Source organism: Oryza glaberrima, chromosome 2 (assembly GCF_000147395.1).
Source record: "Oryza glaberrima chromosome 2, OglaRS2, whole genome shotgun sequence".
Lineage (NCBI taxonomy): Eukaryota > Viridiplantae > Streptophyta > Magnoliopsida > Poales > Poaceae > Oryza > Oryza glaberrima.
Genome location: NC_068327.1, coordinates 32,033,031 through 32,051,352, shown reverse-complemented (window position 1 = coordinate 32,051,352; position 18,322 = coordinate 32,033,031). Strand labels below are relative to the sequence as shown.

The following is an 18,322-nucleotide window of genomic DNA, read 5'->3' as shown; positions in this document are numbered from 1 at the left end:
GTGCTATAGATTATATTCTGAAGGAAAAAGTATACTTTGACTCCCTCAACTATCGTCCGAGTATGATTCATATCCTCCAACCAAAAAACCGGGTATATCGACTCCTCCATCTATCAAAACCAGTGCAAACAATGTTCCTCGATGGTTTTGGAGGTGGTTTCGGCTGACGTGGCGCCTACGTGGCGGTTTTGACCGAGTCTTTGTCCTACGTGGCGCTTACGTGACATTAGAATAAAAACAAAAATAAAAATATATGTGGGACCATACGTCATTTACACAAAAAAAAGTATTGTGGGACCCACATGTTATCCTCTCTCTCCTTCCCTTCTTCCTCCCCTCTCTCTCTCCCTTATCTCTCTCTCTCTCTTATAGTTCTCGGGAGCGGCGGCGGGCCGGCGGCTGTGGTGGTGGGGACAAGGCGGAGAGGAGTGGTGGCGGTGGTGGCGGTGGCGAGCGGCGGCGATTGCGGTGGGGTCGAGGCGGAGGTCGGGGAGCGGCGGCAGCTGTGGCAGTGGGGAGCGATGGCGATGGGTGCGGCGGCGGCGGAGGTCGGGGAGCGGCGGTGGCTGTGGCGGTGAGGAGCGGTGATGGGGACGAGGCGGTGTGGAGCGGCGGCGACAGCGGCGGCGGTCAGAGGAGGAGAAGGCGGAACATGTGGTCTGCGAGGAGAATGCGGCGGAGGAGAGTGGAAGAGGAGGAGCACGGGCACGGCATCCTTCGAGGAGGAGCTCGTGCTTGCGCCACCACCGGTCCACCGTCGTGCTCGTGCTTGCGCCACCGCCGCCGCTCCACTCTGTAGCGCCCGTTCCGTCGTGGCGCCTAGCGGGAAAATTATCTCTTAAAAACCCTAATTGCGAAATCCGTTTCCTTGCTTGTTGTCTAGTGTCCGTGTCATCTCAGATCTCAAATCCCCAATCCATCGTCAAGTTCAATCCCGAATCCAAATCCTTCCCAAATCAAATCCCTCCGCAAAAGTCTAATTCGCCTCCCTAGGGTTCGATGGGCCGAATCCCTCTCGGCCCATCTCCCCCTCCCTCCCCGGCTCTCTCTCTCTCTCTCTCTCTTTCTCTCTCTCTCTCTCCCTCTCCCCGCTCTACCCGTGCGCTGCGCACGCGTGCGCGTGAGCCGCGCCGAGTCGAGCGCCCCCGCCCTCGCTGCCGTCTCCCGCCGACGCCGCCCAAATCGCCGCGCCGCCCGTTGCTTCCCGCGCGCGCGCGCACCGTGGTGGCCGACCGCCTGGTCGCCGCCGCCGTCAGCCTCTGCCGCGTCTGCCGCGCCTGCCCCGCGTCTGCCGCCGAGTCGCCGCTCCACTCCAAAATCGGTCCGCCGTCATCGCCGTCATCATCGACTCGGCCCCTCCACTCCCCGCGCGTGCCTCCAAGGGACGGAGGCAGAGCCCTCCGCCCCCTCTGCCGCGTCGCCTTCTCTCCCTCCTCCTTTTCCCGAAGTGGCAAGGAGGCAAGCCCCCTTTCCCTCCCCCTTTTTTTCCCTTTTCCCTCCCGCCGGCGTCATCCTCCCCCCTCCTGTCGCCGTTTTGGCCGCGAGCGCCGAGCGCCAGCTCGCTCCCTTGACCTCCCAAGGTCGGTTTCCGAACCGACATCGCCGCCCTATAAACCCAAGCGCCTCCCTTCCTCTTTCCCCTCCCAACCTTCCCCGTTTCTCGCCCGCGCCATTGCTGTCTCTCTCGCCGACCGCCGCCGTCGCGTGTGCCGGAGGAGCCGGTGCGCGCTAGGACGCGGAAGGGGACTCCGGGCGCTCGTCTTCTTCCTCTTCCTCGGCCCGAGGCCGGAGAGATCACTCCCGTGCCGTCGGCCTCTCGTCACAGCGCCCCACCTCGTCGCGGTAGTGTCGCTCTCCGTTCTCCCTCCTCGTTCCATCTCCCCCCCTTAGTTTTCGGTAGTAGCATGCGTAGCCTCCCCGTAGCTAGCCGGCGCCGCCCCGACTGCTGCCGTTGCTCGCCGTGTGCTCGCCGCCATCGCCGCCCGAGCTCGGAAGCGCCTCTTGTCGCTGGCCTCCCTCGATGCGTTTCCGCCCAATCCGACGCTAGCAATGGGTTCCCGTAGCCGCGTAGATGCTCTCATCGCCGGGAATCGGCCCTTCGTTACCTCATCGCCGTTTCCCCCTTCTCCTGCCGCCGGTTGCCGCCGCCGCAATCCGCCGCCGTCGAGCATCCCCCGGCGAATCCGAGCCATTGGCTCGTCTCCCCTCGTCCCGTGCAACCTCCCGGTGTGCTCGCTTTCACCTGTATCGCCGTGGTTCGCTCCGCCGATCGCCACCGCCGTCCGCCGTCCGTTCCGGCCGCCATCGTCGTCTACCTCCCGCCGGTCCGCGTGGCAGCCACGTAGGCGCCACGTCGGTGCCACCTCAGTCGGTGCCACCTCGGCCGCGACCGGATCGGCTGACCCAGCCAGCCGCTCCCTCCGTTTCCCTCCCCGTGCGTGCGGTCCACCGCGAGCCGTGAGGCTGCGCGGCCCGTCGCACCACGTCCTCCGCGAACCGTGCGCATGCGCCGCGCCTCTCTCTCCAAACCCTAGCACGCCCCGCGTGCACCTCGCTCACGGTGAGCCGAGTCGCTGACAAGCGGGTCCCACCCGGGACCACGCGGGATGGACCCGGCCCACCGGCTCTCTCTCCCCTCCCCGCCCGCGCACGCGCCTTGGGCCGCCCTCTTGGGCCGGCCAGCCCATTAAGCTCGGCCGAGCCGCCCCTTTCTCTCAGGCCGCGCCCTAGCTGCCCGAGGGAAGTCTAATTTCCCTCCCTCCTTCTTTTCTTTTCTCTTATTTTTCAAAAAGGATTTAAATAAATCCTTTTCCTTTAGACAAAAAATCCAATAATCTTAGAAATTCAATATCTTCCCAACCGTAAGTCCGTTTGACTCCGTTCAGCTTCCAAAATTCCTCAAATCTCGAGATCTATCCAATGGCACGCTTAGAGGTCAATAATAGGGCTTTATTTTCGCCGTTTGTTGAGTTGTTCCATTTCGCGTGTAGTTTCGGAGCCCGAAGACCCGCAGTGTGAGGATTTCGAGGATCAAGCTCCAGATCTCGAGCAAGGCAAGTCACCTTTGATCATCTTGCACCTATAATTTAAATCTAAGTATTTCTTTCCGCAAATTTTGCATGAATAGGATTTACACAAGTAATTCGGCCGCGGCTCGCGAGATAGCCTGCCGGCCCCCAACCCTAATTGCTGCAATTACCCTCCTTGATTTATTGAACACTTAAACCTCCTTTGTCGACTATTGTGCTTCGATGCATGTGCCTTCAGGCACGGGCATTGGAACACCTCCCCTCAAATTTAAAATATCCAATGATGGGTAAAACTTGGGGTTTTACAAAAGACTTGGAAAACCCGACACCTGGGTCGGTGCTTGCGAACTAAATGATTTTCCAAATCACGGACCGGGGAACGTACCGGGTGTACGGTTTCCCGCTCTTGCACTTAAGGACCGTTTCCTTGGAATTTCATCCGAACATAAGACAAGTACGACCACATGGGTGGAATGGGACACCCCTGGCTGAGTAATTAGCTAATCGGGGGAGCCTTGATGCCAAGAGACATGTGGATTCGCCGAGGTGGTGTCGGGGAGGACCCCTGGGCTTCCTGGCACAGTATGGTCTGGGACCTAATCTGGTGTTGGTCTGGGACCCCTCTCGTTGGCATATGGTGAACCTGTGTCAGCTTTCGAAATGCCTTGTCATGAACGCCTTAAGGTCTCTAGTCGTGGCCGTTCTGCACGGGCTGGATGATCCGGGTTAGTAATGTCGTGTGGGTAAAGTGTACCCCCTCTGCAGAGGTTATTGAACTGTTCGAACAGCCGTGCCCACGGTCATGGGCGGATGTGAGGTGATTCCTAGCGTAGTTTTGTTTGACTACTGCCTTGTGAAATTTGCTGTTGTGGAATGGGTCTGATGTTTGGAAAATCTGCGGCTGATGGGATCAGCCAGGCCTGGGTGGCCGTTTGAAAGCTGTTGGCCGGGAGCCAATCTTGATCAATTCAAAAGACTGATACATTGCACATACTCCGACCGGACGAGACGCACTGCCTCATCCGTGTCGTTTGAGAAGCACCCACTTAGTCGTTTCAGAAAGGAGTTCAAAATAAAATCAATTGCAAAAACAACAGCCTTTCCTTGAAGCCTGCATTAAACACTTATTTCCCATGGCTTGCTGAGTACTCCCGTACTCACCCTTGCTCTATATAAATAATCCCCCCCAGTTGCTGAAGAAGATGAAGCGGATCCCGCTGACGAGGAGTTCCTCCAGGAGCAAGCCGGCTACGACGAGTTTTAGGGTTTCGGCCTAGTTCCCAAGTCGCGCCTGTGATGTTTGGTCCAAGTCTTGGCTTCCGTTTCCCTTTTGTAATGCAGTTGTGAGCTCGGGATCTGTCCACAGCCCAACATGACTGTACTCCTACTCTATAATAAAGAGACCTCTGTTGCTGTGATATTCTGTCTTCCTGTGATACCAGCACTGTTTCCTGGGACTGGTATCGACTAACAGGTTAATTTGGAGCGTCACGGGCTAGTTCCGCTCGGGACTAGTTCGGGGCGTGACACACTCCCCTTCTCCTTGTCCCCACCGCTGCGTCCCGACCATCGCCGCCGCTGCTTCGTGCCGCCCCCGCTACCGCGCTATCCAGCCGCCGTCCCCACCGCCACCGCTCTCGACCGCCGCCGCCGCTGCTCCCGCCGCCGCTGCTCCCGCCGCCGCTGCTCCCCTCCGCCTCGTCCCCATCGGCCACTACCACCGCCGCCGCTCCTGAGGGAGAGAGAGATAAGGGAGAAGAGGGAGAATGACATGTGGGTCCCACATGGGTTAGTGGGTCCCACTTTTTGTGTGTATGACATATGGGTCCCACATATTTTTTATTTTTGTTTTTATTCTAATGCCATGTAAGCGCCACGTAGGACAAAGACTCGGTGAAGACTGCCACGTGGGCGCCACGTCAGCTAAAACCACCTCCAAAATCACCGAGGCACATTGTTTGCACCCGGTTTTGTGGTTGGAGGTTATGAATCATACTCGGGCGATAGTTAAGGGAGTCTAAATATACTTTTTCCTATTCTGAAAGTTGTTGAAGCAATAACTTTCCGACTTTTGCTATAGATTTATCGATAATTTTTCTCTAAATTTTTTTGTCAAATCTAAGTACATTATAATTGCAGTGTAACTACTTCGTGAAAAGTTTGAACCGGTAGATTTGCTTGAAGATTCATGTAAGTGGGGCGGGAAAAATTTAGTGTGCGTAGTAGTGAGAGGATTTCGTCCAGGGACGTAATAGCGTGATAATGTAAGTACACTATTTTTTTTCTAGGCCGGCAAACGCCGGCCAAAGTTTATTAAGTGAAAATATAGGTACACTATAATTATACTATATCTGTATATATGTTAATTTTTTTGAAGAAATGTTGTCCATAAATACTTATACGGCTCCGATTTAGTTGCCTAATGCAATGGGTTGATACTCCTTATTTCAACTCACTTTCTATAAAGCAGAGTATAGCAGCAACCAGCAAGCAATTCAGCAAAGTCGCTTCAACATCGGACGACCTCGTCCGGTGTATGTGCTGAGCAAGCAGAGTTGCAGTCTTGCAGCCATTCAAGCTCTATATATGTAATAAATCTGTTGATACTTTAATTACGTGCTTCCTTTAATTACTGCTTTCTTCGCCGTAAAATATAAGAGATTTTGGTTGGATATCATATATTACGGAGTACAGTACAGTGCGAACGAATGGAGTACTAGTATAAGGTGCTGATCGACGATACACATATCTCAAGCCTGAGCAATTGACTTTGTGATTTACTATCTCGTAAAATAGTTTGGCTGGTGACTTATCACGTCGCAGCAAATTAAGCCCCGGTGAGCCACGAGGAAAATAACCCGGCGCGAATGCGCGCTACGTACGCCTCACGCCAGGATTATGCATGCCTGGCGCGATTGCGCGCGAGGCAGGACCATTGGTGCAGGCGTGCAGCCGATATCGTGTCCGTGCACGTGTAAAACATTTAGTTTTAAGGAAAACGCCGAGGATTGGAGGTCCGACGCGTGACAGAAAAATCGCGCGCCTACCACGCGCGCCTTCGCCTGCCTTCTACGCGTCCTACTACTCACATCCCATTCCAACAAATCCTCCACATATTACGGAAATGCCATATTAAGAGAATCTGTTTTATTTTTTGTTCCACTAATAATGTTTCATCCAGTGTACTTATAATATTTCACTATATATGGATCAAATGATGCAGTGAATTGAAATATTCTTTCGCTATTTGCTGAAACATTGTTTTCATATAGGGTGAAAAAGCACTCGTTTTTTTAAACAGTTGTTTCATACGTTGTAGCAAAATATTTTATTAGGTGATTTGGTTGTGCTTTAGCTTTTTAAAAGTCTGAAAAAATTTCGATTTATTTAGTGAAACATGTTCAATCTACTTGGTGAAACAGCGTTTGATTTTTGAAAAAAAAATCGATTTTTGAAAAAATCGGGCGCCTGATTTGTAGGCGACTCGTAGTTTTAACGGTTTAAAACATATATTTTTTTCTTTCATCAAAATATAATTATGCGACATCTTGTTTACAAAATTAATTATAACAAATACAATAATATAATCGGATTATGGATTTGATAAGTAATTTTAAAGAAAAGTTGTTTTGAAAATCGCTATATGGATGAGGTACACAGAGAAAGAGCAAGTTGTAGCGATGGGTAGTTTGTGATGTCCGATTTTTTTATCTAATGCTGGGCCTTTAGTACCAAGTATTATCCAGAATAATTGTATTAGAAGTAGATAAATATTGATAAAAAATAAACTTATTTTGAGACGAAGATAATATCTAGCTACACGATGACCAAGCTCTACCAACTGAATTTTGTTGGCAAAACAATTATTGGGGTAATTGTAAATTTACCACTAATTTCAATCGTTATTGCAAAACTGCCATTAGAAAATTACAAAAATGCTACTAGAATTATTATTCAAGTGATATCCTTACAATATTGAAAAACAGGTGGTAAATTTACAAATGCCCCATTATCATATTGCGCAACACAGGCAAGTTTATATATAGCGGTAGCTGTACGTGGCTAACTGGCTGGCTACACATACGTGCTTCTCCCTCCTCGGCTCCTCCTACTCGTGCCTCACACGCGCTGTAACGCAGTCTCGCTCGCTGCCGTAGTCGTGTGGGCAAGAAACACGTACGAGAGTGGCTTTCGGCCGTCGTCGTTTTCCCTCATTTTTGTACGCTGCGGATAGGTTGTTGTCACGATCCCGATCGATCGGTACCTAACTCCAAAATGTACACGCTCTCTCTGCGTCAACTTTTTCTTAATACCTCTATCTCAAGATAAACTTAACCGACATTTAACCGTATTTAAAAAATACTAATTATATTTTCTTAATAAGACGAATGGTTAAACGTTGAACATATAATTACACTTATTTTGGATGGAGGGAGTAGTCATTACAGCATCGACTTTTTTTCTTCAGTACGTGACTTTTTCTTCAGTACGTTTCTCTTTCAATTCGTTCATGTGCACTACGTAGAGTGCCCGGATTGCGCGTGATGTACTCCGAGTCCGATCGACTCGATCTCCGATCCGAATCTAGCTGGAGTGCCTATTTGTAGTGGACGTCCAGACGATCACGGCTCTCGCCCGTCTTTGTACTCCTTGCAAATCCAACACGCCACGGATGTTGCGTAGATTAATCGTATAGTCGTAACTCCTACATCTGTGCATGCTGCTTCAAAATGTGACTTAATTGGTACTCCGTTTCATATTATAATTGTTATATATATTTTTTCTAAGTTGATCAAGTTTGTAGTTAAATACAGTAACATTTTCAATTCAAAACAAATATTGTATCAAAATATATTCGAAACTAATTTGGTCCATAGATGCTTCTAATTTTTATATAAAGTTGGTTAAATTAATTGTGACTAAAAAAAAAAATTAAACGACTTATAATATTACTAAACGGAGGAAGTACATGCTGTACTATTTTGTACTATTTGACTGATCACTAATATATTCTCTATTCCATAATATAAGTGATTTTGGAGGATATATGATATATTACATCCCTTCAAAATCTTTATATTTTAGGATGGATGGAGTAATTGATTAGTACATCAAGTCTAAAAAGAAAATAATGCGTGATGTGGTCATGTTAGCTAGCTAAAGTGGCTATGTTTATCCGCTACGTCCTCTCCACGTTGGTGATAACTGACTAGCTGACCACTAATTAACGCTTTCGATCGGTTCTGTCTGAAGTCCTGCACATTTGCAAAGGTTGATGCGTCGTCTGAGCAAGGGAAGTACGAAAAACGAGCATATGCGAGAGACTCCAAAATGACAAAAATCTACACGTCATTTTCTCTCTTTATTTTCCTTTTAGAAAATGGACACGTCATTTTGTAGGTGATCGATCGACCTGTGCAACAGTCCATTGATCCCCGTCATCATCGATCTTCTACCTCCAGTATTTCTGTTCATCTTTTGCTTTTGTGCTTTGGGAGAAACGATACAAAAGTCTGAGAGGGAGAGACAGAGAAGGAACGAGCAAACACACGTAGATTAGATGTTGGTATGTCGCTGTATGTTTTGAACTCGTTCCCCCATGATTGCCGTGAAACGTACCACAGTACACCGACCACGACAGATGGGCACACGCAGCTCCAAACGTGACGCGTAGCACGACGAGCGATCGACCGATCGTGACGGTACTGTCTGTACATGTTCGTCCCATCCATGGCTCAATCAAAACCACAAAAAAATTTACATATTTCAAATTTGCGTACACCAAACATGCATACGCTCCGCAACTAGAGAGTCACAGACAATTGACCTTGCGTACCACTATAGTACCAAACACATGATTAAAAACAAAACTTCACATAAGTTTGAACTGATTCATTACGAAATTTTGCCATCAACGCGAGCCTGCTAAGCCAAATGGACCAACACAGAGCTGTTGTACCCATCAAAAGCAGATTCATCATTTCTTTGGAGACACATGATAACCAACTCCCAAACATATGACCAACATTGCGAGGAGGTTTCAGATTAGAAGCCAAATGAATTACAGACCACACCAAGCGAGATAAGCGGCACTGAAAGAATAAATGTTGGATAGTTTCATCCTTGTGATAGAAACAACATGTCTTGCTGCCTTTCCAATTTCTCTTAGCAAGGTTGTCCTTGGTGAGAATTACGCCCCGATGTAAATAACAAAGGAAGATTTTAACTTTTAGGGGTACTTTCACCTTCCAAATCCGTTCTTAATATTCGGACCCCGGTATGTGTTAGAGCTAGATAATGAGATTTGACTGAGAAGACCCCATTCGGGGTGAGGTTCCAGTGAAACTCATCTTGCTCCTATACCAGAACCAAATCAGCTATGCGAGGCAATAAGTTATGCCAAGCAGCTAGTTTTGCACCAATTAAATCCCGTCGCCATGAAAAGCACGGAGGATTGGTTTGGAAAATCTGTGCGATAGTCAACTGTTTATGCCTAACAATGTTATAGAGACAAGGATACTGTTCTCTTAACGAGGCATTACCCAACCATTTGTCTTCCCAGAACCTAACTTGGGAGCCGTCCCTAATCTTGAAGGATCCAAAACGGATAAAGTCCTATTTGACCTTCATAAGACTAGCCCAAAAATGTGAATCCCCCGCTTTCCAATAGGCTTGAGATAAAGGTTGTGATCCCAAATATTTATTGCGTGGCAGTTGTTGCCATATTCCATCGGTGGTAAGTAGTTTGTATAACCACTTACTAATTAACGCTTTATTCTTTATCTCGAGGTCATGAATTCCTAGCCCCCCTTGTTCTTTGGGATGACAAATAATGTCCCACTTAGCAAGCCGGTATTTCTTCTGATGTCCATCCTCTTGCTAATAAAACCTAGATTGAAGGTAGTCAAGTTTTTTAAGTACCCCACTAGGAATTGTAAGGAATGACATCATATACATTGGGAAACTGCTAAGTACTGAGTTAATCAAAGTAAGTCGTTTTCCCAACGAAAGAAGTTTTCCTTTCCAGCTACTCAATTTCTGCTCAGAACATGAAGTCAGTGCTTCTAGCTTTCGAACAGTTGTCGGGTCTTAAGATCAATTTTCATAAAAGTGAACTGTATTGTTTTGGTGAAGCACTTGATTATGGTGATCAATACAACCAGCTCTTTGGCTGCCAGGTCGGCAACTTCCCATTCCGTTATCTGGGTATTCCGATCCATTATTGGCAGCAGAAAGTATGCAATTGTGTTTTGAGTGTCTGCATGTGACTTAGATAGATGCATAAATATTTTATAAAATTAGATAAAAATAGATTATGATGATATAAAAAATGCAAATCTAAATTAGATCTACGAATAAAACTGATAACATACTGGAGATTGACTATCAATGGCAGGTGAGGCAATTGATTTCATTTTCTTTTAACCAAATAAGCAAGGGATGTTGGAACAACAAGCCCGGCCAGATCAACTTGCACCTATGGTTGCGAGAAGACGATGTTTTCACTTGTGTTGCCCACCAACGCGAGGCTCTCCTCAAACAAACCCAAAGTAGGGACTTCGTTATTGCTGTAATCGTGATATTCACCGACGGCTTCGTCCTCCGGCGAGAAGATGATCTCCAGGGTCCCGACGCTAGGGTCGAAGACCAACACATGGCCTGTACCTGTGGCAAACATGATCTTTTTCTTCTTCTTTTCTTCGTTGTTGCCATCACTAAACATATGAATCGGGGCGATCCAATACCACCTTAGACACGAATGGTCAGGCGGCAACACGCTCACCCATTCGATGGAACACAGCTTCTCCCAGCTTCCAGCTGCAGCTTCTCTCGTCACCCATATTTCGCACGTAGGACTCTCCGGCTCCTCGTCCACGAGCTGCAACTTTACATCTGTGAAAGTATACACACACAGACAGCCATCCAACTCTGTCAGCTCAAAGTCGTCGCGAGATTGCAGCTCAGGAGGAGGCTTCAACGACGACACGCCGAAAGATTCGTCGGTCACGTTGAATGTGACGATGTCGCCGTCTCCTCGGAGGAAGTGCAGGTCGCCGCCGTTGCAGAGCGCGGCTCCTCGTCGCCAATTCTCTCGCGGGGTAATGCCAATGCCGCGGCGGCGGCGTCGTGGACGCGGCGGCGGGCGGCCTCCAGCTGCTCGACGGCGACGGCTCGTCGCCGTCGAGAGCCAAGACCTCCCAGACGACGGTCGCCGGCGAGCAGCAGCGGCAACCCACCACGCGCACCACCTTGTGCCGCCGCGTGGCCGAGCAGTAGCCCAAGCCGTAGGTCGCCGGCGGCGGTGTGTTGTCCGTGCCCGGGAGACGCAGGATGTGGCGGGTGGAAGGGTTCCAGAGGTAGTGCGTGTGGTGGCCGGTGATCTTGAGGAGGACGAGGCCATGGCAGGACTTGCTGGCGAGCGGAAAGATCGTGCCATGTGGCAGATGTCTAGCGGTCATGATCTCCTCTACCGGGGGCCTGGGGATCAGATGCTGCCACTGCCATTGCCAGGCGAAGAAAGGTTGTCGAGGACCGAACGGCGGCCTGATGAACAGCCGTGGTGGGTGTTTGTTCCGCTGCTTTCGCTGGAGGAAATGGGCTTCCTGGAACAGGTGTGACGAGGTGATGGTGGCGTGGAACCGCCGCGAGACGCATCGGAAACGGAGGAGCGATTTGACGGGCAGGTGGGAGAGGATCTCGTCGACGATGTCGTCGGGCAGTGGACAAGGGCAAGCCCCCGAGAAACGCTTCATCCTCTTGGCGCTCCTCGTGCCATCCATGTCTTCCTCCCTCCTTGCCTCCTTGGTTGGTTAATGATTACTCAACTCACTCCTGTTTGTTTTGTTTGATCGATTCTGGTGAAGTGTACAGCAGATCCAGGAGATCGGTGCCCTCCAGTTAAATGAGTACCCAAGGAGCAAGGATGAGTCCGAATTTGAATGGGACACGCAACAAAACTCTAGTCCGAGCCGGAGTCAGTTCGCACGGGCACGGTATTCCTTCGATTAATTGGCAATCGCCGATCAGCGATCACTATCAGCCAGCTTTGCCGTTTTTAGAGAATATATATCCTCCCCGTCGGTTGCTCGGGGGAGGTATAGATGGTCATCTGGGCCGCCCGGCACGGCACGGCCCAAGCCTGGCCGTGCCTAGGCTGAGGTTTGTCGGGCTGGCACGGCACGGGCCGTGCCGTGCCAGCTCACAGGCAGCATACACGGCCCAGGCACGGCCCAATACTACTCGGGCCATGCCAGGCTGGCCCGAAGACACAAAGGCCTATTGTGCTTGCTCGTAGAAAAAGTATATTTTTGGTCCCTCAACTCTGCGGCTGTGTTTGAATGGCTGGAAAATAAGTCTATTTTGTATGCCTCTTGTCTTGGGCCTTGCCTTATACAATTATATAAGTCTATTTTGCGTCCCTATATTTTTTTATTTGATCGGGCCGTGCCGGGCCAGCCCACCATGCTGAGGGTGTAGCCCAGACATGGCGCGGCTGTCAGGCCAGGCCGGCACGAGCACGACCCCAGTCGGGTCATGCCATGCTTGGACCGGGCCAAAATTGCGAGCTTCGGGCCAGGCCGTGGGCCTCGGGCCATATGGCCATCTATAGGGGGAGGGAGCAAAAATCGAGCGCTCCCTCCCCCCACGACGCACGCCCCCTTGGCCCCACCCACGTGTCCCTGCCTCCACCTGCCAAGTGTCTCCACCACATACTCCATTGAAACAAATCACCCACATATTTTGGAACGGGATTGCTATATGTCATTCGAATGAAATTTGGGGAAGAAATCTTACAGATTTTGAACCATTGGATCCATGCCAAGGTTCGTGCATCGGCTTCTCTCCTCCAACTCCGGCGAGCTCCCCTTCTTCTCCGGCGCCGGCGACACCCCAACTCCGGCGGGTTAGGGTTTGGGGTTGGGGTGAGGGTAGGAGGGGGGTTGGGTGAGGGGGAAGAGGAGGGTTTCCTCGGGGCTTAGAGGGATGGCCGTGGGCGACGGAGGACCGGCGGTGGGCGGTGGACTCCGGCGGGCGGCGAGGCGGCGGCGGCATCGCCGAAGCCACGGGGATGGAGGAGGGCGGTGGGCCGGCGTCGGCAGTGGGGGCAAAGCAAGCGTGAGATTAGGAGGTGGCGGCCGGTGGTGGCAGATCCAACGGCGGGGAGCGGCCGGAGACGGGGAAGACGGCGGGGCGGGGGCACCTCGCCGTCGCCACCTCGAGGAGAGGAGGGAAGGGGGAGAGGGGGTAGGGGGAGGGGGAGGGGTATCGCCGGGGGGAGGGGGGAGGGTCTCGCCGGCGCTGTTGACCCCTTCCGGCAACCCGGTGAGGCGGGCGGCGGTGGGGCGGTGGCGGTGGGGGATCGCGCGAGGACGGAGGAGTGGTGGCGGCATGCGATCTATATCGGGGGGAGGAGGAGAGGAGTTAGGGTTAAAAGGGTCTACACGGATCTTGAAGCATATCCAATGGTCCAAAATTCGAATGATAGGAGGTGGGATTTTCTGTCACAAGATGTATAGACAGCACCCTCTATTAAGGGAATTTGTTTCATTTTTTGTTCCACAAAAAATATTTTACCTAGTGTACTCACAATGTTTTACTATGTATATATCTAATGTTGCAGTGAATTGAAATATTCTTTTGCAATAAATCACCCACATATTTTGGAAACCCTCTATTAAGGGAATTCGTTTCATTTTTTGTTCCACCAAAAATGTTTCACCAGTGTACTTATAATGTTTCACTATGTATGGATCAAATGTTGTAGTGAACTGAAACATTCTTTCGCTATTTGCTAAAACATTATTTTTATATAAGGTGAAACAACACCTAATTTAAACGATTGAAACATTTTTGATCTACTATGAAATAATTCCGATATATTTGGTGGAACATCGTGTAACATTTTAAAATAATTCAATAATAAGCTAAACAAATTTCCGTCGGAATATATGCATGTGTGGTCTTATTTTGAAGATTTAATTGCAACAAATTTAATGGTGCAATCGGATCATGATTTGGATAAATAATTTAAGAGAAAAAATAGTTTAAAATGGTTTTGCACGTATGTGTCATGCTGACGTCATCATCCGATTTTCCCCCCTCCCCGTCGGCCGACCGACGCGTAGTCGTCTCCAATTTTCAGCCCAACAATCCTTTCCTGTTTTTGTCTCTTTTTTTTAACAAGTTCATTTGAGGTCCCTTAACTTTACACCGAGTTCAATTTTCATCCTTGGTCCAAAATTAGACACAACGGGTCCCTCAACAGTCAAAACTGGTATAAAGGAGGTCCCTCAGCGATTTAGATGGCGTTTTAGCTGACGTGGCGTGACGCCTACGTGGCTAGTCTGACTTGGTCCTCGTCCTACGTGGTGGTGACATGGCTCTAGAAGCAAAATGAAAAATATGTGAGACCCACATGTCAATCACAAAAAAATATAGTGGGACCCACATGTTCCTCCTCTCTATCTCCGCCCGCAGTCTACGAAACGCTCACCAGTGGCTACGCTCGCCTACCGCCTGGGTGACCACGGCGGCAGGGATGGGTGGGGGAGGAATGGCGACTGGGGGCAGGGGGAGGGGGCTGTGTACAAACCAGGATCTTGCAGCACTGGGACGAATCGATGGCGTCAACGTTGGAGAACCCGCTGAAGCGGCGGCAGCAGCTTCGAGCTCGAGTCCCGGGCCCCATCGGCGCCACGCTGTCCGTGTCCCGCGACTGCGAACTCGCCGTTGCCAGCGCCAACTCGTGAAGATCGATGCGGCGACGCAACAGGAGGAATCGGCGGCGCGGGGGGAGGGGGGGCGCGAGGTCATGCAGCTCCGGTCGCCACTCCTCCTCTATCGTCTCCCGCCTGCCGCCGCACGCCGCTTCTCTGCCATTGTCCACCGTGCGCCACTCCACCCGAGGCCCAGAGCCGCCCCGCTCTGAGCAACGAAGAGAGGGGAGATGGGGAGTAGGACAAGAAGAGGGGGCGTGAATGACATGTGGGGCCCACGTGGGCCCTAGTATTTTTAAATTATTTTTTGTGTAACTGATATGTGGGACCATAGTTTTTATTATTTTGCAAATTAAATTGTCACATAAGCGTCATGTCAATGCCACATTAGATGAAGACCGAGTCAAATTAGCCATGTAGACATCACATCAGCTAAAACTGCCTTAGGACTTATTTTGCACCGGTTTTAAAAGTTGAGGGATCCATTGTATCTGGTTTTCCAGTTGAAGAATGAAAATCGAATTCGTTGACAAGTTAAGAGACCTCAAATGAACTTATATTCCACCGAGCATTCACCGTCAAGAGAAGCGCTCTAAATTTGTTTGTTTGCGAGGTGAAATTTGATAGTGCATTCCTAGGAAGTACGAACATATTGCTTTTTTTATGGACTAGTAATATACTCGTGTTGTGTAAGGCTCTTTTCAGTAGCCATACAAGCTGCAGCTATTGTGGCTGCTATATCACAAATTGACTACAAGTAGTTGCAGCAATTCTTAACTACGGTAGCCGCAGTTGCAAAAATATCAGCTGAGCACATCTTAAGTGTGTAACAGGCTAGACGCATATAATTAAGAATTGATTGGGTATATGGGAAGGAAATAAGATGGAGAACAGTAGTAGATATTGTCAGGGTTACAGGTTAGGTATACCCTTTACCCTTTGATATACGTCACATATCGATATGGCATGCCCGCGCATATAGGGACATTCTCTATACGTGTTAAGGAAATCCTTCACAGAATTGGCAGATGGAAAGAGACCTACTCGGACAAGACTGAGTTGTCAACGTATCGTGTGCGGTTCGACGTCTTCGAGTCCTGCTTGGAGACCGCCTGGCCTGCGATATAAAAGGGACCCCCTGGGAGGACCTGCGGGATCGAATCTCACAGCCAACGCCACCACCACAGCCTACAAAGTCGGAGCCTACAAGAGCCAAATCACTGGGAGGTCTAGTCGAATCAACTCGATTATGATCTCGCCGGTTTCATCGTTCCCTTTGTAACCTGTGATTCCCATCATATAATTCCATACCAACTGGATTAGGGCTATTACCTGTAAAGGGGCCTGAACCAGTATAATCTTCGTCTTCTGTTTGCTTGATGTCGTACTACATAGACCCTTGCATCAACGTACCCCAATACCCTCTATACCCGGTCTACGGGTATCACCCGTCGACAGTGGTGCGCCAGGTAGGGGGACTTGGTGCTCAAGGTTCTACTACTATGTCATCCAGCCTCGTCGACAACAGCGTCAACGCCAACCTCAACTACGGGCTTCCTGCCTCAACGATGCTAAATTACACTACGATGCCGATCTCAGCTGGGCCATCGATGACCAGAAACGAGAACGCAGTGGCTATATCCCAAGACGACTCCACGTCGAAAGGTCCTCCTGCCAAAGCGGAGAACGGAACATCGACGATATCCGAGCTCGAGAAGGATTCTAATGCGGCCAAACCTTGTCGTTCCGACAAGAAACACAAGCCGACAAGAATAACTTCCGAAGTGACAGGGTCCTGGTGCCCTATCCACAAAACCAGGAAACATACTTTGCAAGCCTGCTGGATTTTCCTCAACGCCCGCGCCGAGATTCGCGCATGCAAAGAGCGTGGAATTCAGCGTGTTTCTCCAACTCGTGGTGTCTATTGTCCTATTCACAAGACAAAGAATCACGACCTCTCAAGCTGTAAAGTTTTTCTCAGCGTCACAAATATGTCATCTCCTAAGGTCCAGCAGCCAGGCAAGACCCTTAGAGGCGAAGACAAAGAACGAGGAACGACGCTGACCCCAGATCGTTTCGTCGGTGTTATCGACATCGGTTCTCCCGAACCGTCAGTCCTACATCTACTCGAGGACTACGACTCCTCGTCAACAAGTACGCCACGCGAGGTATTGGCTATCAACGGGACAAGCACATCAGCACGCGCTAACACCGAGGCGAAAAATCAACTGGTGGTATCAACGGTGAAAACCCCGAACAGCGGGAATCACCCCATCGAGCTAGCCCTCCACCTCGCGGCACCAGCGATCTCCGTGATCACCTAAACGGCCGCCGAGAGGCTCGTTGCACACGGGAAAACGAGAACCGTTCCTAGCATCACGTCTCTTCACGACGTCACGACAATGAAGAACGAGGAGGCCGCTCGAACGAAGACCGAGACCGTGACTATTCGAGATTGTTGAGCGATGCGCCCACGTTGACGATGCGCTTAGACACAAGAACAACAAGCCAAAGACCGGGGGCGAGAAGAAACCAGCCACGGACACACCTGAGTCAAGCAAGAAGAAAAATCGCAAGAATGCGAAAAGGAAAGCTCAAGCAGAAGTTCTCGCAGCAGAATATGCTAACCCTCCCAAACGCCCAGACACACAAGGTAGCGACGCGAGGAAAGCATGGTGTCCAATACACAAGTCGAACAGACATTCTTTGGAAGACTGCCTTGTTTTCAAAAAATCGCTCGAGAAGCACAGGACATTGGAACAAGGCAAGCAAGTACGCGTGGTCGAGAAGGATGCGGAGATGACTGCTCAGGAATCGGACTCAGCATATCCAGACTCTGACCTCCACGTCTCACATATTTTCGGAGGTTCCACAGCGTACTCCTCAAAGCGAGAGTATAAAAAAGTAGAGCGAGAAGTCTGCTCGACATGGCAGGGGGCTGCACCCAAGATGAAGTGGTCTGAACACAAGATAGAATTTTCGGAAGAAGACCATCCCAAGACTGCCGTCATCCCGGGACGCTATCCGATCGTGGTCGAACCCACTATTCGGAACATCAAGGTCATGCGGATTCTCATCGACGGTGGCAGCTCAATCAACTTTCTCTTCGCCAGCACCTTGGACGTCATGGGCATCCCACGAAGCGAATTGACGCCCACCGATCAACCCTTCCATGGAATTACTCCCCAGTCTTCGTTCAAACCAATGGGCAAAATTACGTTGCCTGTGACTTTCGGCCAAGCAAACAACTTCCGAACAGAGCAGATCACTTTTGATGTCGCTGAATTCGATACAGCATATAACGCCATCATCGGGAGAACTGCACTTGCGAAGTTCATGGCCGCATCTCACTACGCGTATCAAGTGCTCAAGATGCCGGGACCGAAGGGAACAATCACTATTCAAGGGAACACAAAGCTGGCGGTACAATGCGACAAGCGGAGCCTCGACATGGTCGAGCAAACGCCAAGTCCACCCGCCACAATTGAGCCACCCAATTAAATGAGCAAGACAAACAAGACGCCGAAACCAGACGGTGCGATCAAGACCGTTCCACTCTCTAGTGCCAACCCTTCT

At 50.1% G+C, this 18,322-nt stretch overlaps 1 pseudogene; it reads right to left on the bottom strand.

Annotated features, from left to right (window-relative positions):
- Positions 1 to 10,362: 10,362 nt before the first annotated feature.
- Positions 10,363 to 11,921, bottom strand: LOC127763721 (putative F-box protein At1g47790; annotated as a pseudogene).
- Between the last annotated feature and the right edge of the window lie 6,401 nt (positions 11,922 to 18,322).